Source organism: Pogoniulus pusillus, chromosome 29, assembly GCF_015220805.1.
Source record: "Pogoniulus pusillus isolate bPogPus1 chromosome 29, bPogPus1.pri, whole genome shotgun sequence".
In the NCBI taxonomy this organism is placed as follows: Eukaryota; Metazoa; Chordata; class Aves; order Piciformes; family Lybiidae; genus Pogoniulus; species Pogoniulus pusillus.
The window spans coordinates 14,784,144-14,810,995 of record NC_087292.1 but is presented as its reverse complement, the minus strand read 5'-3'; the positions used below and the strand labels follow the sequence as shown (position 1 = coordinate 14,810,995).

General features: G+C 46.5%; 1 long non-coding RNA gene across 2 annotated transcripts in view; it reads left to right on the top strand.

The window, feature by feature from the left end:
• The window catches only part of LOC135188205 (uncharacterized), a 227,934-nt gene that overhangs the window by 177,172 nt on the left and 23,910 nt on the right, over window positions 1-26,852 (top strand). For both annotated transcript variants that reach the window (XR_010307608.1, XR_010307609.1), the window contains exon 3: window positions 12,200-12,379. This is a non-coding gene — a long non-coding RNA (uncharacterized LOC135188205). The remainder of the gene's footprint in view (window positions 1-12,199; window positions 12,380-26,852) is intronic.

Sequence of the window (26,852 nt, the reverse complement as noted above, 5' to 3'; positions counted from 1 at the left end):
TGCATTCGTTTGCACCAAAAAGAAATCACTCTGTTGGGCTATTCATGGTTTTCCCAAGATATCCTTCAAATATGGGAAGGGGGGGGGGACAAAAAAAGAACTATAAAGACCTAGGCTGGAACACATGAATGTGGAGCAGGCAGCAGGAAGGAAGAAGGAGCCTGTGATAAACGTGCGCGGCCGCGTTTTGCCAGTGTGTGTCCGCACATATTTAGTATTCTCATCTGCAATATTGATGACCAAGGACCCATCCCACTGCTCATGCGCCTTCCTCCCTGCATCCCTTTTTTTTTCCCTCCTTGGCTTGCACAGCTGAAAGGGAAAAAAAAAAAAAAAAAGAAAGAAAAGAAAGAAAGAAAATAACCCAAAGCCCTGGGATTTTTGCTGGGTTGGGTTTTTTTTGCTTGCTGTTTTGTTTTTAAGCCCTGATGTTAATGCCAATTCATTTTCCTAGGTGGAAACAAATAAAAGTAGACTCAAATTGAATGAGGAAACAGAAAAAAATAGGGGCAGGCCGCAGCAAACTGAGCTGGGTGATGCTGGGAGCAGGTCAGCAGAGGGGGATGCATGGTGGGTGTTGAGTATGTGGATTTTATCACGCAGGGGAGGTTCATTTTAAAGGGGCAGGATAAAACTACACTCGGGATCAAGATCTGTCCTCAAAATAGGGAAAATTCCTCAAGCAGTGAGGAGGAGTGGAAAAACAGCTCATAATTAATTTGGGGAGGGGGTTGGCATGAGAATAAGTGTGAATATACATATGCATCTATGGGTGTGTGGACATACACAGAATACACTGATTTATTATGCACGTGCTGGAGTGTGTCTGTGAGCGTGTGTGTGTACGATAAGAGTAATGAGCTAGAAGCAAAATGAGGGGACAATTATTCTGATCTTTTGGTAACCCATCTCAGCTGGGCAAATGATGATTTGGAGCAGTCTGGAAACAGAAAACGGAGCGTAAAAGGCTACAGGGAGGCAGATTTAAAGCCTAAATTACAGAGTCAAATGCACGGAGACAGAATGCCATGTTTTGTTATGTCATTCCCCTGCCTGCCTTTCTTCAGAGGATAGATTCCAGAGTCAATTCAAAGAGTCTACTTTTAAATAAGCAATGAAAATCGAAAATAGGGTTGCTTGTTAAAAATATATGTATCTATTTCCACTTCTCCTTTTTAAAGTAATGCAGTCCTGCGCTATGGCACCCAAAAAAAAAACCCCAAACAACCCAAAAACCGAGGAGGGTGATAAGTATTAGGATTCCAAACGGGATAGTACATCTTTAATGATACATATGATAATTAAAGAATACAATAAACACAATTAGCATATGTTTTAAACAGTTTATTAGTGAAGCTTACCATAAAATCAGAATATATAGAGCTCCGGGGTTTGTTGGGATAACAGCTTCTAATCCTTAGAGTCATAAAATCCCTGGCTTGGAAGAAATGGGCATCTTTAAAATGATTGAATCAGCAGGCCTCGAGTGAAAACACACAAATTAGCAAACTCCAGCAGTCGGGCACTGCGCAGTGCTGCAATGCGCGGGGTGAGAGCGGCGCTGCCGCTGCCCCGGCAGCTCTGATAGAGCGCAGCAGGATCTGGAGCTGCTGCGGCCAGCCAGGAGATAATGGCTTTAACTCCTTCCAGACCAGGGATAGCCAAAAATATCGAAGGATAATAAAGAAATGTGTTTGGGTTGTTGGGTCTTTTTTCGCTTGGTTGTTTTTTGGTTTTTGTTTTTAATCATCTTTATTTTGCAAATAGTCCTCACGGGGAGAGGCGAAGGTCTGAGTGAGTGAAGGGTATGAAGGAGATCGGGGGAATTCAAACGAGATAAGGGTTGGCTGGTTTGTCCTCCCTCCCAGCCTTTTGTAAGGCAGAGCACAGCCTGATGGAGGGACCCACGGGTGGGTGCCCCCCACCCCGAGGTGTGAGCTGCAAGCCAGGGACTCACTGCGAGGATTGCCGGGGGTTTCAAAGTTGAATAAAGTTGTTAAGCAGCCCTGACAGCGCACTCACCCAGCAGAGGAATCACACCTTGGCAGCTGCACTTTGTACTTCTTGCTCTTGCTTCTCTTTTCCCCATCTCCATATTCTCTCTTTATCTCTCCATCTCTTTCCAGGGTGGTGTCAGCAATTGGGATTTTGTTTTCTCTGCTGATGATTAATGTTATAAGCTCTTTATGTTCATCACCCTAGCAGAGAGATAATTTCTTCCCTCTTTTGTTACTTGTTGGTTTGAAGGGGGCGAGGGTGGGTTTAATCCTGCAGTTTAGATATTTTAGGTTTCCTAAGAACAGCAGGGAAGGTTTCGTCTGAGAGTTAGTGTGGGCTGAAAGGAATGAAGCTGTGTGGAGGGTTCTTGTTTGAGGTTTGGGTTTTTTTCTGAAGGGAAGGGGCAAACTGTCAACTTCATAATGAATCCTTGTCAGCTGTGGTGACTTCCCAGCTCTGCAGCAAGAGACAACGGCAGTCAGGCAGTGTTTGAACACAGTCTTATGGGGAAATTGGAGTGTTTGGGTCCTGAAATTAGGTCTGAAGACAGCCAAGCATCTCCATAAAAATGGGAGCTTCCCTCAAATGAAGGCATTTCAAGTTTGCTCAGCTCCCGCTCTAATCTCAACAAATTCAATCACAGGTCAGCACAGAGCCAGCCTTCTGCTTTCCCTGCTGCCTGGCAGGATTGCTGGGCAGAGGCTGCTTTGCATGGAAGAGGCTGCCTGCTAATTTGGGTGGTTGGGAACAAATTCTTCTGAGTCATCTTAAACATGCAAGGAATACTGAGAGCACTCACCATGGGTGTACGTATGGGGACAGAGCATCACTTTACATTCATCCCACAGCTTGGAGTTTATGCTTATGGTGGTTCCCTTGACTCCTGCCTGAGACCTGAAGTCCAGGAGATATGTGGGCTACATGGTTGCAATACAAACAAAACAGTGTAAGCCAAGTTTCTTCTCATAGATACTAGGTTTAGTTTTACCCCATAGATTTTGGTCTAGTTTTGCCCCATGTTAGTCTAAATACAAACCAAACAAGGTGGAGGAGAAATGAAGGTCCAAAAAAGATGAAGTGAATTCCCCAAGGTCAAACAGCAGGATGGTGGCAAAGGCAGGAATATAAACATGAATTATATTGTCACTCTGCTAAAGGAGAAGGTTGAAATGCAGCTCATTTTTTTCCTGTAGTTTAGACCCAGCTTGACGTATCTGACCTCTATTCAGCTGGCCAAGGTCCAGGGAATGGAAGTAGGAAATAGGAAAAATAGGATTTGCTGTCTGCTCTGGGAAAGAGAGGAAGGTAAACTGGCTGGTGTCATGGGTTAGCTCAATGGCATGGCCTGGTTGAAGTAAACCAAGGGGTGAGGCAGGGTTTAGTCAACTGGTTTTAATATTGACTTCATTGGGTTTGAGTTATGTTTGGAAATTTGGCCCAGCAAGCTGGCAGGGGGGCAGAAAATATAACTGCACCCATCTTTTATTGCAATGGCTCACTATTGACATTCTCACCCTGATTCATCACCAGCTGTGCCTGTCAGACATGAGAGCCAGGGCAGTACAAGGAGGTTTGATCACAAGACCTGAATTTTAGCTCCATCTCCAGTGTTTAGCAGAGGAATTCAGCATCTAGTGGAGCATTCACAGCAAACTGACAGGGAAGAGCAGAGCGAAAGCAGCTTGGTGTTCTGCTCAGGGTGGTTATTTCAGCCTCTAAAACCCCCACCCAGTGCTTGCCCTTACCTGGATGAAGGTTCTGCAGATCTCCTTCCCTGCCTTGGCTTTACTTGATCCTCCTGGGAAAGAGTTTATCATCTGGGAGGTGTAATGTTGTTTGCAGCCATCTGATCATGGAACATAAAGCCAACTGACACCCAAGAGGTAAAGAACAAAGTATGTGCCAGATGTAACCCAACTGGAGCTGACTCTCTGGGGTTGTTCAGCCTGGAGTAGAGGAGGCTCAGGGGAGACCTCATTGCTCTCTACATCTACCTGAAAGGAAGTTGTAGCCAGATGGGGTTGGTATCTTATTGTAGACACCCAGGGACAGAATAAGAGGATGCAGCTCAAACTGAAGCAGGGCAGATTTAGGCTGGATGTTAGGAAGAAGTTCTTCACAACAAGAGTGATTGGCATTGGAATGGGCTGCCCGGTGAGGAGGTGGAGTCCCCATCCCTGGAGGTGTTTAAGAGGAGGCTGGGTGAGGCACTTAGTGCCATGGTTTAGTTAATTAGAAGGGTTGGGTGATAGGCTGGACTCGATGATCTCAGAGGTCTTTCCCAACCTGGTTAATTTTGTGAGTCTGTGATTCTGTGCTGGCTGGTACCAGCCTCAGCTCCCTTGTGCCTGTTGCCCACCACACCCCCTGTGATGGCTAAAGGGGCAGGAGGGTAAAATCACAATCCTCAGAGCAGAACCTTGTCCAAAAATGAGCAGTTCTATCAGTAACAACGAATCTGGATCAAAATCCCAACCTTTGGGTGCCCTTCTCACCTCTGGCCATTAGAGAGAAGGCCACGATGCTTTCTAAACCTCAGATTGCAAAGGGGGGGAAAAAACCCAACAACCAACTCTGTGTGCACTGCTCTCCTTTTGCTTCAGGTACAACCATTAACACCCTTCATTTTTCTAACCAACTAAGTGCTTGGCTTCAGCATTTTTGCACTTTTAGTACAGCACCAACCTAGCAGACACAGAAGATTTTCCTGTTCACTTTTTAGCCGCATTTACAATGTATTAGCGAGAAACTCGGAAGCGGCAGATACAGAATTCAGCTCAAAACCTACTTCCACGCTGAATATTTGACTAAGGCACAGACTTTAAACTGCCTTAGTTATTTTTATAGACATTCTAAAAATAATACTGGAGGGGGGGGGGGGGGTGTTTATTACTTAACCCATATCACACATAATTTGACATTGGAATGTTGAAGGCTCGTATGTGTGTTGAAACGGCGAGAAAATATGCGCAGACATTTCTCGAGGCTTCTCCAAGATAGAAATTAATCAATCAGAAATTTATTACCTGCCCCAACAACACTGGAAATTGAAGGATTGAGAGTGGGGGGGGGAACTTACACACTGACATTTATCAGCTCAGTTCCTCCACGCTGACTTTTAGGATGCTCTAGCAGGGATTAATGTCTCTCGGCAAAGAAGGTGCTCTAAAGAAATTAGGAATGCGGCTGATAAAATTAATGAAACAAATCATTGTTGAAAAGCATTTGGTGAGGTGTGAATTTGAAAGCTACTTCCCTAATACAATATTTGTGAAATAAACAGAAATTAATACCCATTCAGATTAACATAATTATCTTAGCTGAGAATGTTGAACTGTTGCCTGTTTTGTTCTTTTCAACTGCAGCATCTCACTACAACTGTTTGTGTCGCTGGGGAATAATCTGCTGGTGTAGGCTGTAATGACACAAGAAACAAAATGTGTAATGAAAGGAATCAGGTCTGAATTCCTATCTCAGTAAAGAGTAATTCCACAATTCAGGTAGTTTTTCCTAGGTAGGATTTCCTATATAAGGTGACTATTTCTGTGTGGCTTCATTTCCTAGACTCCTTTTCACCACCGCTCACATGCAAAACTCATTCTCCTTCATAGAAAAACCTTCCCCTAGACCTTAAATTGACTCAGAGGGATCCCAAATTTCTTAAAGCCCTGGAGGGAAGTGGAGTGCAAACAGATGCTGTCCTTCCTTCCCTCTTTCCAGGCTGGCTCAGGAGCTGTGACATCCCCTTGCCATCCAGGCCTCCCCATGGGACAATCCCTTCTTTCTGTCTTTCCCACCAAGGAGGAGGAATTTCCAGGGGGGCATCCCAGTGCTTAGAATCATAGAATCAACCAGGTTGTAAGAGACTTCCAAAATCATCCAGTCCAACCTATCACCCAGCCCTGTCTGTCCAATCAGCCAGACCATGGCACTAAGTGCCTCATCCAGTCTCTCTTTGAACGCCTCCAGAGACACCACCTTGCAAGGATGCCAGAAGCAAACTTCAGATCTTCAGAGCCCTGTGCACAGCTGCCTTTTGGGTCAGCTGGCATGTGAAAAAGAAGACCTTTCCCATGAGACATGGGTTCTTTTAATTCTGTAGGTACCCCAGTAGCTTGCTAGTGAAACCAGACACGATGTGGACAGGAGTAAAACCACCAATACCTCACAAATTTGAACAGACAAAAAGGAATTTGCTCTTTTAGTCACCAAAACAATGTGACACAGGTTCAGATCTCCATAGTTTGTTAGGTTCTCATTTGCTGAATACAACCATCGTGATGCCAGGTAAGGTGGATGATAAGGGACAAAGAGTCTGGGTCAGTCCAGGAGGCAGGACAGTCCTAATCCCTGCCTTTGAGATTCAGATATCTCAGTGCTAAAATCATCAAGCAGACAGCTTCAGCATGAGGAAGCCTCAGCATGCACAATGGGAGACTTCCAGCTTTGGCCTCAGCAAGGCTTCAGCTCTAATTTGCTGTTAGGTCTCACCTCAGTGTTGGTGCCTCTGCCCACACAAAGACACGGCTGTATGTTTTAGGTGGGAACCTTTAGGTATCATTTCTTCCCCAAAAGGGTTCTCAAGGCCTACAACAGATTGCCCAGGGCAGTGGTGGAGTCTCCATCCTTGAAGGGTTTCAAAACCGTGGAGATGTGGTGCTGAGGGACATGGTTCAGCGGTGACCTGGCAGTGCTGAGCTATTGGTTGGACTCAGTGATCTTAAAGGTCTCTTCTAGCCAAAATAATTCTATGAAACTCTAAAGATTTTCTTGGCAAATACCTCCTTTTAGCAACCTACCCAAGCCCATCTCACACAGATGTGAGTTAGTGCCTGTCCAATGCATCGCCACTAGTAATTGTGTGAAGTGTCCATCAGGTCTGGCTCAAGGAGGCTGGAGCTATGGCAAGAACTGACTTTTCAATTCACTGGCTCAGCAACCTCATTAATTTGGCTTTAATCAAAATATTTCATCCAACCTGAAGAAAAAACCTAGAAAAATCCTGTTTCACCTCTACATTCCCTAACCACTTCTATTATTCCTATCAAGACTTTTAAATGCCGTTAGGAGAGGGGGGAGGGGGGGAAAGGGAGGGAAAAAAAAGCCTCTGCAACATTTTAGTTTGGAAGTGTGGAAGTGAAACTTTTTTTTAGTCTATTCTCCAGCCTGCCACGTTGCCATATTTACCATGGAGCTAACAGTTGTCAGAGATTATCTGGCTGAGTCACAGCTTTTATGGGCTCGACTCTGGTACTAGAGACGCGAAGCAGCTCCTCTGCAACCCAAGGTTTATGTTGGCATCAGCGAGATCAGAATTCGCCCTTCTGTTTACCATTTAGCTGAATCACCCCATCACAGACCAACTGTCATCTGTCACTCCATACTTTTAATGCTACATTGCACTGATGTTGTCTATTTTTTCCCCTTCCTAGCAGCCCTGTTGCTCTGGTATGTGCTAATCTCTTCTTCCAGGCTTCTGCTGGATCTCTTAATGACGACGAAGCTGCAATTTAGGGGGGTCTACAAAAACTAAAAGGCAGGAGAGACTCTGGGGAGCTAGAGGCAGAGTCAGATTTGCCCTTTAACTCAGGCTGCAGACTAAACAGATCTTGGTCATTCAGAAAGTGCCTCCCAGGATGAGTTTTGATCTGTACAGCCCCAAGCATTGCTGAGGCTGGGCATCAGAGGAAGAGCTCCTCTTAGGGTTGGAAGAGAGCTGCATCTCTCCAACTAAATACATTGCAGAGAATTAATTTGTTTAAAATTTGATTTCTGGTCATAATTCTAGAGCCCTGCTGCAGCTCTGTATCCCTATGGCCAGTGGACCAGAAAGCTTCACCCTGCACTTGGCTTCCTTGGGGCCTCGGTGCTGACAGCCCTTCAGTGCTTATTAACCCAAGTGATGACAAAGGATTTATGTGGCCCTGGAAGCTCCTCTGCACAACATTTAGTGCCTGGGTCACATCCCCAGATGGGAAGGTGCTTTTCTAACATCTGCACAAGGGATCACATAGTCTTTGTGTGTTGCAACAAACAAAACAGCAAGAGCAAAGCCTTGCCAGAGGCAGCTTGGCTGCTGCAGGAATTGCCCACCCAAGGCAAGAAAAAGTATTTCAATATATTCATATTATTAATATTATTCCCTTCCCTCCTAGGATGTGAGAGGGACCTGTGGATGTGGGAGGAATCTTCTCCCACTGTCTTAATCCCTTTTCCATTTGGATACAGTTTGGTTATCCATCTAATCATTTGGATTATTATTTTTGCAACCATCTGAAGTTTGTTCATGGCCTTTCCAAAACCAGCCATATGTGTGTGAAACAGGCACCAACACCAAGCAGTGACTTTAGTGAGAGCTCTCACTTAGCTATTATGGGTACTGCCTGTGAATATTAAACCCGTTTGGGGGGGTCCAATGCATTTTTATGTAGGCAAAAGGGGTTTGTTCCTGCAAAATGCAAGTGACCCTATGCACCGCTTTGAGAAGTCCAAGCTCAGGATAAAAATGGTCTTCCTGGTTCACTTGCTATATGTATGCAACATAAAATGTACATAAGTTGTAGGAGTCCATCTGGAAAGAGAAATAATACTGTGTCATTGCATAATATGTGTCTGGGAGGGGTGTGAGGGGTGTGTGTGTGTGTGTATTTCTCTGCACTCCTTCTTTGTCAAGATTCCACTGTTTAATTTAAATACACGTTTCACTCCTCTCCATATTTCAGGTTTATTACAGAGCATGAAAATCAGGAAGCTTTTTGTTCACTTCATACATCTCTTCCAACAAAGCCAGGCATGGGAAGCCAGCACAGACTCCAGAGTGATTATTGTTCCACATGATCTATGGAGCAGATAAATTACAGCTTGGTTTTTTTTTTTTTATATATAAGGTATATTGAGCCTGCAGGCTTTGGTAGAAACAAACCCAAAACAAACCCACAAACCCTTGGTTTAACTAGTAATTTGAGGAAATATGACAAACCTGACATGGAAGTCACAGAGCAAATAAATATGTACATCCATCATTTTGTAAGATAATGCCTTTGCCAGGGAGACCTCTGCTTGCTGCAGTCTGCAGCGAGGAGTTTCTTTGTGCTTTGCTGCTCTCAGATCCTGCCATGGGAAGAATCAAGTTGGTTAGAGTCAAAATAAACAGGTTTTATCTGGAAGCAAAGTGGTGTCAGACAGTAAAACTCCCAGTCTGTGGGAGTCAAAACTGAGTTGGGTTTAGGATATTTTCTAATATTCCTGAAATGTTTAGATGTGGGAGGTTGGGTTTGTTTCTTTTCCCCTCTCCTTAAGAAGATTGCTAAAATACTGATCAAAAAGGTTTTCACTGCAAAATAATCTAGTTCCTGGAAATCAAATCACCTGGTGGTTATTGCAGATGTAAAATCCTGCTTCATACACAACACAACAAAAGGCACTTTCAGAGTCATCTTCTGAGCACAATGGTTTTGTTGGTGTGCTGGAAATAATGATGTGCACAGTTCTCCCTTCAGGAAGTGGCTTTTGGTGTCTTAACTCTTTTTGGGTTGTCTTGTTTTGTTGTTGTTGGGTTGTTTTTTTTTTCTTTTGCAGCTTGCCAATATTTGGAAGGTTTTGTGGGATGCTGAGGAGTGCCATCAGGGCTTTGCTTTCTTTGTGTGAGATCTGCCTCTCGAACAGCCCCATCCCTTTGGAGTCAGGGAGCTGCAGTTAGCACTGAGTTTGAGATCACAACAGAGCCAAGAGGAGGCTGTAGGATGGGTAGTGATGGGGCTGTCACTTTTGACATAGGGAAGAGGGGGTTGCTCAGAGTTTAAGGGTCAGAGCTAACAATTTGTGTCAAACTCCTTCTGGATAGAGCACAAAGCAGAACTGAATGCTCTGCTCTTGAAGTGCCTTCATCAAAGCCACATCCTCTCTTCCACAGCCAGTGAGTTTTTCTTCTATTTGCAGGGGTGCTCCTTGAACAGAGAGGATAGAGAGGAGTCAGATCACCATCACACACAATGGTGCACATCCAAAATACTCACCAACCTAGAGAAAGAGACACTGCCACATGCAGGGAGCTGGCTCTGGGTCCTCCCAGTCAGCAGCAGGACCTAGATCTTGAGCACTCTGTGCCTGGTCCCAACCGTGTTCAGAGAAATCCCAGTGTGTAATGCCCAGAAGAAAGTGCAAGGGCCTCTGTGTGCAAGTTCCCATTGGGGCAGAAGTACAACCCACAAACTGAGCAGCTCAGCCATGCCAAAGCTCCCACAGGTCTAAGGTTATACAGAGTTATTGCTGTAGGTATCAGAGAGCTCCAACATCCAAAGCTGGAGTGCCAAGTAAAGGATTCCAGGTTAACAGGTTAGGGAGTGGAGCTGAAGTCCCTTTTCATAGGATCCTAGAATCAACCAGGTTGGAAGAGACCTCCAAGATCATCCAGGCCAAGCTAGCACCCAGCCCTGGCCAATCAACCAGACCATGGCACTAAGTGCCTCAGCCAGGCTTTGCTTCAACACCTCCAGGCACAGTGACTCCACCACCTCCCTGGGCAGCCCATTCCAATGCCAATCACTCTCTCTGCCAGGAACTTCCTCCTAACATCCAGCCTAGACCTCCCCTGGCACAACTTGAGACTGTCCCCTTGCTCTGTTGCAGGTTGCCTGGGAGAAGAGCCCAACCCCACCTGGCTACAGCCTCCCTTCAGGTAGTTGTAGATAGCAATGAGCTCTGCCCTGAGCCTCATTTGCCTCTGTTATTAGATGTGATCCACAAAGCCTAGCTGGGAGGGGGTCTGCAGGGATGATTGGGAACTCCATCACCTATTCCACTGCATCTTCCAAGTCAGATCATTGCAATTTAAAATCAAACCACAAGTTCACTACTCTTAGCATTTCAAAGTCAAAACCACTGGTTTTGTGCTTCATCCATAAAATTGCTGGCTAAATATTCATTCTGGCATCATTACTCCAGGTGTTTGTCAAGGAAGATGTAGAAAGCAGACAGAACATGTTTAGCATTTCATGCAGCAGGTTGAGCTGCGGGAGTGACAGGTTGAAAAACCTTGTTTGGACTCATTGACTGAAACCATTTAATACAGAAGTCATTGATGGACTATAAATATGGAAAACCTATGTGCCATGTGTTTATAGAATCCCCTTTCTCTTTCTCTTTTAAACATGTTAGCACTCCAGAAAAGCTGTAGAGAGAGGCTAAACATTTCACTTTGAACATCTCCAATCCTTCAGTGGGTGAACCTTCAGAATGCCTGCACAATGCACAGTCCCTTTGAACATGCACTTGGTATTAACTGACCCCACAAAAGCCAAGTGTGTTCATTTAGGGTAGGAATTACCCAATTTGTTCACATCATCTCAGCAATTACTTCTTCATCTTGTTTAAATATCAGAGCTGTGGTGTCGTTTAGGTAGCAACTGGTCTCTTGCTTGACCTCCAAGATATTAATCTTTATTAAAGGGGATGAGAGGCAAAGAAGGGGAAGAGATGCTGGTGACAGATACTCTGACAGCTAGGAAAAGTCATCTGTAAAGTGAGCATCAGTAAACATTAGGAGTGACATATTGATATCAGCAGCAAGAAAACAGATAGCCAAGCCAGGATGAGGTATTACACCTTAAATTGTGGCGACCGTTTGTTTTCTTTTTCCCCAAGGTTGATCTTTCCTATTTTTTTAAAGGGAAATTTACTATTATGCCTCCTGTTTTCCTCATGGTAAAATGCCAGAAATCTGACTGAGATTTACTTAAAGTGACAGCAGTGCCCCATTTTGTCCAAGAAAGATGATTACTAAATGTCACATCTATCTACTCTCATGTGGATCACTTAGTTGACATGTTCGTGTCTAAGCTTCAGAGCAGTTTGCAACATGTTTGGGTTTGGTTTGGGTTTGTTGTTTTTTTTTTTGCCTGGTGCTCCAAGGCAGTTTGAAATCTTTGTGGTGAAAACGTGAGTTGGCCAACAGCAATTCATTAAAATAAATAAAGAATGAAGTTGGGATTTGTTCCTCTCCATCCCAAGGGTGTCAGGCCAGAAGCAGATGTAAAAAGCTCTTACAAAACCAGACCAAGAGCGTATGCTTCTGGTCAGAGCTGGGAGAAGGCTGTTGCTAGTGGGAGGCTCTTGCCATCTCAGATGAAGCAGAAGCACACCACAAAGAAAACAAAGAAAATAACCTCCTACCATTTTCTCTCTCTCTTTTTTTTTCCTTTAGACATCTGTGAATTGGTACAAAGATCTGAAGCAGAGAGGTGCGTGGATTCTCCCACTCTGCTGCAGAACAAACTTCTCTTCTCAGCCAATTTGCCCAGTTCCTGGAGGGGAAGATGTGGAGCCCAGCTGGGTGCAAATGAACCAGAGGAAGTGGCCTAAGGAAAGTGAAATGGAAAGCAAGGTAGAAGGCTTTTTGTGCAAAGTGGAACACTGGCCATGAATAATGGATGGGTTTCTACCTTCTTTGCCATTTTAGCTTGGTTTTCTTCATAGTGCTTGCTTTCCAATGGAAAGCATGTCTGTAGATTGAGCAATTAAGTCATGCATGTTTTGGAGACCATAATGCAGCACCCTGGTGAGTCAGGAATTAAGGTGTTTGCTGGAGATGGGACCTCCCACCAGACCTGGCTTTCTTCACTTGTCCCCATGGTTTGGACTGAGGAGATGTCTCACACAAAACCAGGCTCAGGGACCCTCTTAGCACTCAACTTACCTATCCTCTTAGTTTCTATCATCCATAGAAACATAGAATGCATTGGGTTGGAAGAGACCTTTAAATGTCATCTAGTCCAGCCCCCCTGCAGTAAGCAGGAACATCTTCAACTAGATCGGGTTGCTCAGAGCCTCACTGAGCTTCAAGTGAAGTCCTGTTCAAATAAAGTGATTAATAATAAAAGAGGGGGCTTAAGTTCTAAATACCAGGACAGAAATGCACCTCACAGAGTCCCAGAGTTTGGAAGGTATCTCTAGGTATGATCTAGTTCAAGTCCACTGCTAAAGCAGGGTCACGCACAGCAGGTTGCTCAGCTGGATTTGGAGTCTCTCTAGAGACAGAGACTCCACAACCTCTCTGGGCATCCTGCTCCAGTGTTCTGGCACTCTCACAGAGAGGAAGCTTTTCCTCATGTTTACACAGAGTCATAGAATCAGCCAGGTTGGAAGAGACCTCCAAGGTCATCCAGTCCAACCTAGCACCCAGCCCTGGCCAATCAACCAGACCATGGCACTAAGTGCCTCATCCAACCTTTGCTTCAACACCTCCAAGGACGGCGACTCCACCACTGCCCTGGGCAGCCCATTCCAATGCCAATCACTCTTTCTGCCAGGAACTTCCTCCTAACATCCAGCCTAGACCTTCCCTGGCACATCTTGAGACTGTGTCCCCTTGTTCTGTTGCTGGGTGCCTGGCAGAAGAGCCCAACCCCACCTGGCTACAGCCTCCCTTCAGGTAATTGTAGAGAGAAATAAGGTCTGCCCTGAGCCTCCTCTTCTGCAGGCTGCACCACCCCAGCTCCCTCAGCCTCTCCTCACAGGGCTCTGCTCCAGGCCCCTCCCCAGCCTTGCTGCCCTTCTCCAAACACCTTCCAGCACCTCAACATCTCTCTTGAATTCAGGAGCCCAGAACTGGACACAGCACTCAAGGTGTGGCCTGAGCAGTGCTGAGTACAGGGCAGAAGAACCTCCCTTGTCCTGCTGCCCACACACATTTTCAGGTGAGCCTTTGATACTGTCCGTGGAACGGTTCAGTGAGATAGATGAGATCAGGAGAGAGTTTCACACCCTTGATTTGTTTTCCAGCTAAAAGAAATCTGAATAGAATAGACTTAAATTACCTGTGATTTTTCTGTCTTTAAAAGGACACATAAAAGCTGTGAGATCACTGTGCTCCCTGGGAAACAGGAGGAAAAAGAAAGGGAAAGGGTGGGGGGGGGGAAGGAAAAAACCCAACCAGGAAAACTATGAAAGATTCATTTTAATGGAATCCAGGTTTAGCTGTTTCATATTTAATAATGTTTAATATTTCATTTACTACTGGGGACTCACCTTTTTCAGAAGAATGTAAGATTCCAGGCACTACCATGCATTAAGATTTCATGTCTGACTGTAGCAATATCATAAGGGTTGGGACTGGAGCTGCATAAGGCTAATGTGGAGAACCTGGAAGCAACAAGGTTTCTTTCCTTTTTCCAACAGCCCAAATAGGAGGCAAAGTCCCAGGAAGTTGGGGGTATGGCTGTGAATCCTAGCAACAGGCAGAGAGAGAACTCTCTGTTTCTTCACATCATCCAAGTGTTGGTGCCTTAGAATCATAGAATCAGTCAGGGTTGGAAGGGACCACAAGGAGCAGCCAGTTCCAACCCTCCTGCCATGCCCAGGGACACCCTACCCTAGAGCAGGCTGCACACAGCCTCAGCCAGCCTGGCCTCAAACACCTCCAGCCATGGGGCCTCAACCACCTCCCTGGGCAACCCATTCCAGCCTCTCTCCACTCTCCTGCTCAACAACTTCCTCCTCACCTCCAGGCTGACTCTCCCCACCTCCAGCTTTGCTCCACTCCCCCCAGTTCTGGCACTCCCTGACAGCCTGGAAAGTTCCTCCCCCGCTTTTTTGTAGCCCACTTCAGATGCTGGAAGGCCACAAGAAGGTCACCTGGGAGCCTCCTCTTCTCCAGACTGAACAGCCCCAACTCTTTCAGTCTGTCCTCATAGCAGAGCTGCTCCAGCCCTTGAGCATCTTCCTGGCCCTTCTCTGGACAGGCTCCAGCATGTTCACATTCCTCTTGTAATGGGGACTCCAGCACTGGATGCAGTACTCCAGGTGGGGTCTCATCAGAGCAGAGTAGAGGGGGAAAATCACCTCCCTGGCCCTGCTGGCCACACTTCTCCTGCTGCAGCCCAGGCTCTGGTTGGTTTTCTGGGCTGCAAGTGCACACTGCTGGCTCCTGTTGAGCTTCTCATCCAGCAGCAGCCCCAAGTCCCTCTCCTCAGGGCTGCTCTCCAGCCACTCACTGCCCAGCCTGCATTTGTGCTTGGCATTGCCTCGACCCAGCTGCAGGACCTTGCACTTGGTCTTGTTGAACCTTCTGAGGCTGGCTTGTGCCCACCTCTGCAGCCTGTCCAGGTCCCTCTGGATGGATCCCTGCCCTCCAGTGTATCTGCTGCACCACACAGCTTGGTGTGGGCAGCAAACTTGCTGAGGGTGCCTCGATGCCTCTGTCCATGGCACCGATAAAGATGTTGAACGAGACTGGCCCCAGGACTGATCCCTGAGGGACTCTGCTTGTCACTGGCCTCCACTGGAACATCGACCCAATGACAGCCACTATTTGGGTGCAGCCATCAACCAGTTCTTTATCCATCTATCCATCCATCCTTCTGGCACACAATTTAGAGGGAGCAACAAGACCTTGGAAAGGTCCCTTCATGTCACTGCACCAAGATAGGATAAGGAAGGACAGAGTTTTTTCCAGTGAAATGGATGAGTGATCAACTGGGGGGGAGTAAACAGAGCACCACTCCAGAGTTCATAGTGCTGTTGCTGTTGCACTTTCCTTCATCTCAACATGCTGCCTGTTCCTGTGGTTTGGTTTTTAGGGTTTATTTTTTATGTTTTATAGAGTCATAGAATCATTTTGGTTGAAAAAGACCTTAAAGATCATCAAGCCCAACTGTTAACCCAGCACAGTCACTAAACTATGTCCCTCAATACCACATCTCTGTGACTTTTGAACACTTCCCACCACTGCCTTGGGCAGCCTGACCCACTGTCTGACCACTCTTTCAGTAAAGATGTTCCTAATATATAAGCTAAACCTCCCCTGGGGCATCTTTAGTCCATTTCCTCTTGTCCTGTCACTTGTTCCTCAGGAGAGGAGCCCCCATCTGACTCCTACCTCCTCTATCTGACTCCTACCTCCTTTCAGAGAGTTGTAGAGATCCAGAAGGTCTCACCTCAGCCTCCTTTTCCCCAGACTGAACAGTGCCAGTCCTCACAGCCATTCCTTCACCAAACCTGTTCTCTAGACCCTTCACCAGCTTTGTTGCCTTTCTCTGGACCCACTCCATCCCCTCAATGTCATTCTTGGAATGAGAAACCCAAAACTGAACCCAGCATTCAAGGTGCAGCCTCACCAGTGGCAAGCACGGGGGCACAATCCCTGCCTTAGTCCTGTCGACCACACGACCGATACAAGCCAGATTTTCTGTGCTTTTAATCTTTTTTAAGCCCTTCTCAGCAGTAATGTGGGCTTTTCTTTTTAAGAAAATGCTGAAAATTGACACTCAGAAGTGTGAGCACAGGGTTCTGTGAGAAAAATCCATATCTCTGTGTTCTGCAATGAAATCCTGAGCGTTAGAAGCTATCGTCTGTGTTCTGTGGAGAAGAAACTGAGACCTGAGCACTGATTTCCTGGAAGGAAAAGCTCCTTTGATATGTGCAGCAGGTCTTGTCTTGCCAATATTAAACTAGCTTTGCTTCCTGAGGAGTCTGTCAATACAGTTTGACCTCTCTCTAAGGATGTTCCTCAGAGCCTGAAGCACTCAGATCATCTAAACAGGTCCCCTGACACCATCCTAGGGAGGTGGTCTTCAGTCAACTGGCTTCCCCAGAGCCAGTAGGACAAAGAGCTAGATGGAGCTTCCAGACAACTTGATCCCATCAGCACATTCAGAAACATACCTTTCCCCAGCTGGTGTTAGTTTTTGCCACCAGTTTTCCTATTGGGAGACTCTTGCAAGTTTTGCCTGGATGCAAATTGCAGGAAGAAGGGTCTTGAGAAGAGCTGGGGAGGAGGACATTTCATTGTACAGCAGAGAGTGCTGCTTCTGCTCAAAGATTAATTATGTAGTACTCGGCACCAGTGGGTTGTTGCCTTGGACTAGACCAGCTGCTGCAAAGATGAAGCACAGACTCAGCCAGAAGGTTGTGGCAGAAGAGAAGGATTTGGCTCCCAGCACTAAAGCTGGAGAAGTGTCCTACAAGACCTTCTGTCTCAGGGTGGCATGTTCAGAATGTACTCCCCTCCTGGAACAGTTACCTTCAAGATCTTCTAAACTCTTTTACTGCTAGGAGAGGGCAGGATTTCTTTTTGCTGGCAATTTCAGTTTCAGATCTCTTTGAGGGGCTCTGGCATTTGCATTAACTTCCCACGGAAACTGAATCAATGTTTGACATCACAGAACAGAATCTCAGGCGTGATTTAGCATTAGTAAGCCACTAGTCATCAGCATACTGTCATTCCCCTCTACCTGACATCTTAATAGAGTCAGCCCCATGCACACACATGTTCAGCAGCAGCAAAGTCTTGTGCTCTCAGCACGCCTGAGTTGTTTAACATGGGCTTGCACACGCCAACATCCAAGACATGGGTGCAGTGTGATCAGTGTTCAGTGCTCAAAATGCTTTTCTTCACAAGCTCACAGGATGCCAGGGGTTGGAAGGGACCCAAGGAGATCATCAAGTCCAGCCCCCTAGCCAGAGCAGGGCAATACTATCTAACACATATCACACAGGAACACATCCAGAGAGGCCTTCAACCCCACAACCTCTCTGGGGAGCCTGTTCCAGTGCTCTGGGACCCTTACAGTAAGGAAGTTCCCCCTTGTGTTGAGCTGGAACCTCCTGTGCTGCAGCTTAGAATCATAGAATAATAGAATCAACCAGGTTGGAAGAGACCTCCAAGCTCAGCCAGTCCAACCTAGCACCCAGCCCTAACCAATCAACTAGACCATGGCACTAAGTGCCTCATCCAGGCTTTTCTTGAAGACCCCCAGGGACGGTGCCTCCACCACCTCCCTGGGCAGCCCATTCCAATGCCAATCACTCTCTCTGTGAAGAACTTCCTCCTAATATCCAGCCTATACCTACCCTGGCACAACTTGAGACTGTGTCCCCTTGTTCTATTGCTGGTTGCCTGGGAGAAGAGGCCAACCCCACCTGGCTACAATGCCCCTTCAGGTAGTTGTAGACAGTAATAAGATCACCCCTGAGCCTCCTCTTCTCCAGGCTAAACAGGCCCAGCTTCCATCCATTGCTCCTTGTCCTATCCCAGGGAGCAAGTGAGCAGAGCCTGTCCCCCATCTCCTGGCCAGCCCCACACATTTATAAACATTTATCAAATCCCCTCTAAGTCTTCTCTTTTCCAATCTAAAAAGTCCCAAGTCTCTCAGCCTCTCCTCCTAAGCCATGCCCTCCAGTCCCCTCATCATCCTCCTGCCCTCTGCTCCACTCTCTCTTTTCCTTTCAGGTAAGAAAGGAATCTTAAGTCCTCTTAAATAATTGAAGATACTACTGATACAATCAAAAGTCAAGCTCCCCAAGATGAAAATGTCTAGATGATGAATAAGTTAATGGAACTAAAATCCCAGTCGTAGCTGATTAGGGGACCGGGAGAGTTTATCAGAGATGGGAATGTAGGAGCCCAGTCACAGCCTGACCTTGTAACGAATGAGAGCTGAAAAGCAATTAATTGAGAAATTATCAGGGAAAAGTGAAGTTGTATGGTTGGTTAGGTAAAGCAATATGTCAATGGGCCAGGGATTGATTTGGCTGGAATACTTCAAGGTCTCTGTTCTGATGATTCAGGACTTGAAGGAACTGGCCCGAGCCAAGCAATAAAAATAAACCAGGGTCAGCAGAGGGAGTCATCAGTCAGCACAGAGGATCAGTCTTCATGTATTATTTAGCTGATAGTTAAGGGAAGTTATCAAACAAGAGCACTCTTGAAATCCAACTTTTTTTCTCCAAAGGAAGGGAAATGAAGGGAGAGAAAAGAAAATGCTGCCTGGTGCCAGCACTTGCTGTCCTCAGCTAAAACAAGAGTGGCCATAGGTGTGTGCTCAGGAGGAGGGGTGGTTGGTCTTGCTGGGGACTGCTGAGGGGCAGCAACAAAGCCCCTGCTGACTCTCAGTCCATCTCTCCATGCACAGCCACTGAATCCCAGAAGCCAGAACTCCACCAGCTTCTTCCCTTGGCCTTTCCTGGCTCCCTTTGCCTGACATCTGAATCTCTGATCTGCATTAAAATACAGGCAAACTTAGAAGCAGTTATTCAGCCTCTACTCTGCTTTGCTTTGACATTTTGTGCCATGGTATTTTCTTCCTTCGTGCTGCTAAAGAGCTTCACAGGACTTCTACTCCATCTCCAGCAGATACCAGCACATCTCCCAGGCCACCAAACAGTGACATCCTGCTCCCCTTGTACCCTGGTAATAGCAACTCATCCACAGCCTCCCATGCCCTATACATTTGAGCAGCTGAGATGAGACCAAGATTTATAACATGTTGATCTGAGCTGCAAAATGTGGCTGCCAACACAGTCCTCCTTCACGAGATGCTTTGGGATCTGAATATGAAACAGCCTGAATGAGAACATAGTATCCTGTAGCTCGGGAGAACAGCAAAGGCAAAACAAATGATATATAAAGTCTTCTGGAAAGATCAGTGGGTTGGGTGAGAATAGCTGTCTCTTTGCTTGTCTTGTGATAATTCACTAGATAGCACTAAACTATGTCTCTCTCTCTCTGGAGACAGGAGAAAACCCCCGCAGAACCAGCCAGCACATGTTTCGTGGCAGGATCAGGGCCTCAGACACCACAAACTGTTCCATTTTGGGACTCAGATCCTGAGATGCTGCAAAAAATTTGTACTGGAGGGAGGTTTATTGGAAAACTACAGCTAGCTTTGCCATCAGGCCAGTATGTTGTGTTCTGGGGGTTTGGGGAGAAAGGCTTTCTAACTATTGCAGGATTGATTGGGGGTCTTTTTGTCATCTCCTTGACAAAACCTAAGTGACAGCTGCCTCTGTGGCTGAAAACAGGGATGACATTAACATCCCAGCTCTAGTGGGGCAAGAGATGAAGGTTTATTGGATAAACAGAAGATGTCCAGTGGTGCAGATATGAGGTGGGTCCTTTAATGTCAAGGCTAAGAGGTGCTGCCTGGAGATAATGAAACAAAGGAAGATGATAGCTCAAAAAGAAATGTGCATATCCCTGTCGTGGCAGAAATGAGTTGCACTGTGAGAATGTGGGTGAGGAAGGATGGGCAATTTGGTGTAGAGGGATCCCAAATGGGGAGCTGGAGGGATGGAAAGAAATTCACCTGCTCCCCATGGGAAAACTGTTTCCTTGCTGAGACTGGTGCCTGACTGCAATGAATGGTCAGAGGCCAAGAACTCCAGCAACAGGGAAATTAGAACCCCCACTAATCAAAATCACAGAATCACAAGATCAAGCAGGTTGGAAAAGACCTCTAGGATCATTGAGTCCAACCTATCACCTAACCCTTCTAATTAACTAACATTAGACCAAAGCTGTGATTTTAGCTGGTTGAACCAAAATATGTGACAAAGGCAAGAAACTCCTGATACTTCACTGCAAATTGCCCTTGCTGCTGCAAACAGCAGGTTTTTAGGAGGAAATTCCAGCAGCAGCTTGGATGTAAAGGAACAACTTCATCCCTCTGCCTGCAGCCATGTCTCAACAGGCAGGAGCTCATGTCTGGGACCCGCAGAATGTCACGCTCCGTGTAATGCATTCTCCATTCGTCCTGACCTGAGAGCCTGGCATTCAAGGAGCAGATCCCCAAGTGAATTCATCAGGAGAAATAATAACCAGTGCACAGGCTTGGAGCTGCTGGGCCAGCAGATCCATCCTGCAGTTGTCAGTGTGCTGAGTCTCAGGGCAGCAGCAAACACAGCTTCCTTTCCTTAAGGACCAGAAGGACACAGCGATATTTTCCCAGCCTGCTTTGTTGAAATGAGAGAGGGAAAGTAAACACAGAACTGCAGAATGAGAGGGGTTGAAAGGGACCTCTTGAGATCATCAAGAGCAAGTTCACCTAGAGCAGGTTGCACAGGATAGCTTCCAAGCAGGTTTTAAATCACAGAATTGCAGAATGAGAGGGGTTGAAAGGGACCTCTTGAGATCATCAAGAGCAAGTTCACCTAGAGCAGGTTGCACAGGATAGCTTCCAAGCAGGTTTTAAATCACTCTAGAGACTCCACCACCTCTCTGGGCAGCCAGCTCCAGTACTCTACCACCCTCACAGAAAAGAAGTTCCTCCTCCTGTTTAAATGAAGCTTCTTATGTTCAAGCTTGTGCCCATTACATCTCATCCCACCACTGGGCACCACTGTAAAGACTGATGCCATCCTGCTGACCCCCACCCTTGAGGTATTTATAAGCACTGATAAGATTCTCCTTCAATTTTCTCTTCTTTGGGCTAAAAAGCCCCAAGTCCCTCAGTCTGGCTTAGATGTTCTACTCCTCTAACCATCAAGACAAACTCTAAGCAGCAGCAAATGAGAGGCCCATTCAATAAAGAATGTTCTCTGAGTAAAGGAAAATGGCTTAGTTGCTTTCCCTCACAGGACAACAGATGTGATCTGCTCAGGGAGTGTGGAGCCCTGACACAGGATCCTCAGCCTAATGAGCTGGAATGGGACAGGTGACCCATCACATTCATTCATTCTTTTCCTGACACTGGGAGCTATGTGCAGTCTTGGCTGTGTAAATCAGAAAAGTTTCCTTGGATTTGGACCATTTTGTGTCAGGACAGCATCCAATCTGGTGATTGATCTAGGAGAAATGTGCACCCTCTCTAGGCTGGTTTGCTACCTCACCTCTCAGCATTTCCAAACAGGCAAATAGGGCAGGTTCACAGCCACTAGTTACTGTTAGCAGTGGATCAGTCTGGGAAAGCAAGATGGGATTTGTCCCACTCTGAGCAACAGTGTCTTTTCTCCTCTGTTTCCTTTTTGGGCCTGCATCATTCCTCTCCTCTGAGGCTGAGCTGCTGCACAAGCTCAGCACAGCATCTGAGAGTTTATCAGGTGGTAGGAGAAGGGCTGGCATGCCCTGGCACTAATCACATATTATCACCTTATGATAATTATCAAAGCTGATTGCCAGTGAATCCTCTTTGGAGAAGGTCCTTGGCCTGCCCTCTGCTCTGCATAACACATGAGGTACCTCTCGTGCCAGCACAACGATCACCAGCAATAAAATCACTGAAACCCCAAATGTGACATTGCATTGCAGGAAGCAGCCAGCAAGATACTATCACTGAGACATCATAAATTCATGTTGTTGTGGCAGGAATCAGGAAACATTTGTAGATACATAGAAAAAATCTGTCTGAAAGAGTTCTGTGATCTCCTGGAGGTTTGCATCTACACTTCAGAGCTGGTGGCATGATCTTGCTAATATGGGGGGTTGTGTTTCCAAGCTGTGCAGCTGTAAAGCCCCAGAGGCCAATTCCTTGCATGATTTTAACTTCAATGTACTGGCACCTGAAATGTTTTTGTACTCCTAATACCACCAGAAGTAAGACAGCAAAGGCAAAGCAGAGGGATCTTCTGATCCATGGCTTTGGGAGCATCCTGCTCCACAGAGGACAGGCTGGACTGTGCTTTGATTCCTGAGCTGGGATAGAATTCACAGATTGCCTCTTTATTTTCTTTATTGCTCTCACTGATTGTCAAAGACTTTGAGTATAAAGGCTGTGATGTGCTAAGGTTATAACAACATGGAAGGGCAGGAAAGTGCTCAGTCTGGAGCTGGCTGCAGCTTCCATTAGAAACTAAATGATCAAAGCCCATCCACCAGGTTACCCTCCACACCAGCAGTTGACTGGTGTGTGCATGAGACCATGAGGGATGGTCAAGTACTGCTGCCCCACATCTAGGGCTCAAAGGAAGTGTGATGTGTTCCTCACTCTCCCACAGATTTCTCATACAGAGCCAATTACTCACTTCTTCCTTTATCTTCAGGTGTTGTAAACTGTGGAATCATCACATGTCCATCCCTAGCATCTGCCAAAGCCCTGATGGAGGGTGGAAGGACAATCCCAGGCACCATGTCTCTGCGACCACTGCTGTATTTGCCCACAACGTTTGTAGCAACAAGTCTGGGGTTGGAGTTGCTGTCCCTGGAGGTGTTCAGAAAAAGCCTGGATGAAGCACTTGGTGTCATGGTCTGGTTGATTGGCCAGGGCTGGGTGCTGGGTTGGGCTGGATGAGCTTGGAGGTCTCTTCCAACCTGCTTGATTCCATGATTCTATGATCTCCAGAGGTCCCTTCCAACTCTTGCTATTCTATGACTCTATGATTATCTTTTTTATTCTACTTACACCTGTGATCCTCAGAGGAGAAAGAAATCATTCCAGTAAGTAGGCTTTAGGTGTGAAAGGGGGAGTCAGCTCAAAATGTTGTGTATTAGACTCCATTCAACCTAGCTTACTCTGAGAGCCAGGCTCAGTTGGATAAGTTCTGGGCCACTCAATTCAAGAGAGATGTTGAGATACTGGAAGGTGTTTGGAGAAGGGCAGCAAGGCTGGGGAGAGGCCTAGAGCACAGCCCTGTGAGGAGAGGCTGAGGGAGCTGGGGGTGTGCAGCCTGCAGCAGAGGAGGCTCAGGGCAGAGCTCATTGCTCTCTGCAGCTACCTGAAGGGAGGCTGTAGCCAGGTGGGCTTGGTCTCTTCTGCCAGGCAGCCAGCAACAGAACAAGGGGACACAGTCACAAGTTGTTCCAGGGGAGGTCTAGGCTGGGTGTTAGGAGGAAGTTGTTGGCAGACAGAGTGATTGGCATTGGAGTGGGCTGCCCAGGGAGGTGGTGGAGCCACCATCCTTGGGGGTGTTGAAGCCAAGCCTGGCTGGGGCACTTAGTGCCATGGTCTGCTTGACTGGCCAGGGCTGGGTGCTAGGTTGGACTGGCTGAGCTTGGAGGTCTCTTCCAACCTGTTTGATTCCATGATTCTATGATTCTGTGATTCTAACTCTCCCATTCAGGGTTCTTGTTGCTGTTGTAAGGGGTTAACAAACACTGCAAAACATTTCTAGGCTGAAGTGCTAAAATTTAGTGTAGTGAATTAATTCTTAAATTAGAACAGGGGGGTTGCAGATGATTTCTAAGGGAAATTATCTTCTGGGTAAAATTAATACAGGAGATGTTTCAACATCTGGGATGGCATTATTATGAGCGATGATTACCCAGACATTGCCAAAAGAAAGAGCATCGCAGTAGGCTCTTTCTTTGTCCTCACCAAAATAAGCTCCTCACCCTGAAGGAAGACAACTATTTGCAGAAGCACTGGGCTGTTTGGCAATGCACAAGAAGTAAATTTTACATGGAAAAGAAAAAAAAAAAAAGGAAAAGCTGCCTTGCTTTGCTAATGGATGCTTGGGAAATGGAACTGTGGAGAGAGGAGGTGGGCTCCAGGCGCCCTTCTGCCTCCCCTTTTTGCTCCTCATCAAAATAAGGTGCTTAATGTGGTTCTACAGCTGTCCAGGTGTTTAATGTTTGGTGGTTAAATAGGAAATGCACTGGCAGATGTGACCTGGAAAAACTCCAGGAGGGATGGTTGGGCTGTCTGCTCCCCACCCAGGCACAACAGAACACCTCCTTTCCCCCCCCCACTCTTCAGTGGGCTGCCTTTGCCCTGCCTGAGAGCAAAATAGGGCAGGGAGTAAAGGCAGAGCCAGGCCTGCCCGAGTTGTCAGAGCAATCACATACCAGGAGGAGCTTATAAATATTTATTTGGCTTCCAAGTATTTCATTTTGTCAGGAAAAGAGGAAGGTGCTTGAGTGGGGAAAAAGAGGACGGGTGGCATGCTGGCCCCGGCTTGTTTCTCAGGGAAGCCACCCCTGTGTCATCTAAAAGGGCATAAATGTAAGAGAAAAGCCTCTTGCCTCTCATGTTAGCAGTTGGCTATTAAATTACATCACAAGTGCTACGTGTGGGACTAGGCAAGTGCGTGGTTATTTCTGTCTTCTAAACCAGAGTGCAAGTCTCAAGGTAATTACTCTGGATCCAAGTGTAATTACCAACTGATCTGCAGGAACATACACAGTAGTGACATCCATTCACGGCAGCATTAGAGTCTGATGATAACACAGCATCATTAGCACAGCTTAGCACTTCCAGACGTGGCTGCAGGCCATGGTTTGCCTCGGGAAAAGGCTCATGGATCTGAGACCCAGGCTGGGGATCTTGCCAGAAGTCACCTGAGATCCTGCCCCTGATCATCAACTCTCTGTGTGTGGGTATGTGTGAATAGATTGGTGCAGACAACAGCAAGCATGAGATCCTAACCCTGGGAAACCAAGCCAGAACAGAGCTTTTTCCCAAGATTTATGATCTATGTCTCCCTGGCTTGGCACTGCTGCAAAATGCTTTTCCTTTTTTTTTCCCAAAGCAGTGAACCCCCTGAGAAGAAGGAGGGTGCTGAGACATAGAACCATAGAATCATAGAATCAACCAGGTTGGAAGAGACCTCCAAGCTCAGCCAGTCCAACCTAGCACCCAGCCCTATCCAGTCAACTGGACCAGGCTTTTCTTGAACACCTCCAGGGACAGCAACTCCACCACCTCCCTGGGCAGCCCATTCCAATGCCAATCACTCTCTCTGGCAACAACTTCCTAACAACATCCAGCCTAGACCTCCCCTGGCACTATTTGAGTCCTTCTGTCACCTCTGGTGTCACTGCCTCTTTTCTTTAGCTCTTCACTGGTTTACTCTGCTCTGCTGTGACAGCATCATGCTCAGATTTTGGAATATTTTCTCTTGAGCAACCACCTCATCCATCTCCTTCTGGAAGACAGCAGGTAGAGGGATTTTCTTCCCTTTATTCTTTTATCTTCCTTTTTCCAAGGCTGTAAGCATCACAGTAAACAGCCCATTTATTCTGATGGTCTTGAAAGCTTTCTCTATACCTCCAAGAAGGTCAGAAAGGGAAAAGGAGGGGGGGGGGAGGGGGGAAATAATCCTCTTTTCTTCGGAAAATTGCCCAGTGTGTTACTACACCTTCCTAGCATGCAGTGCTCCAGAGACAAGGCAACAGACCAGGGGCAGAAATGAAGACCCAGCAAAGAAAAGCAAAGCACATTTTGTGTTAAAGTTGGTGTTTTCTGTCGTGAGCTCTAGCTCACAAACACAAACAAATGAAAAGATGGCAAAGCACAGCTCAGCAGTGACTTCCCCTTCCAATTATGGGACATGAAATTATACAAACAAGCCTGAAACCCCCTCCCAGCTCCTGGGGGTAAAGATGTATTCACACACAGCTCAGGCTGAGTGGTGTTAGAGTGAGATTGACAGGGCAGCTCACCCCTGAAGGAGGTGTTCCATTTTGGGCAGCCCTGCTAAACCATGCTTGATGCTTTGAATGAGCTCAGTTGCACAGAGAGATCTTCCCTCCCTCCCCCCCCACCCCTTCCTTTGGTTTTGCTTCTCTGCTGGTTTGATCAGAGCAGTTCTGCAGATGTCAGGGAGACACATTTTGTTTTCAGTTCCATCAGTGTAAATCACAGCTGATCTAGTGAACTCAGAGGTACCCACTTTACAGTGATAGCTGTGACACTAAGAGTTCAGTGCCATGGTATTATGACAGCTTCAAGCCCCTCCACGAAGAAACAAAGTCAAGCTCAGCGCTGTCCTGGAATGCATCACAAAGCATGTTTGTTGTTGCACAGAAGACAGCGTTTGCCTTGGCTGTGAAAAAGAAAGCCAGATCTTTTACAGCTAAGATTTCATTGCTACCATTTACCCAGGGAGGCTTCCAATCCTCTTGCACAGATACCCTGCTGCTAACATAGCAGCCGAGATCAGAGCACTTAATCAATCATTCACTGAGGACAAGTGTGCGTCATCTAAACGAGAACAAGCCGAGGCATATTTTACATGACAGCCCTGCAGATTTGTAAGAAAAAGCATTGGCAAGAAAATGGCATGGAAACAAAATTGTCTTCTGTTTGTACTTGAAGTGGTAAGATTGCCTACAAGCTCCTGCAGAACTACACAGGGGCAAATCCTGCTCTGGCTGCTTTACTTCCACGATAGCATTAATAAGCCAGCGTTGGGTTTGGCCCCTCTGG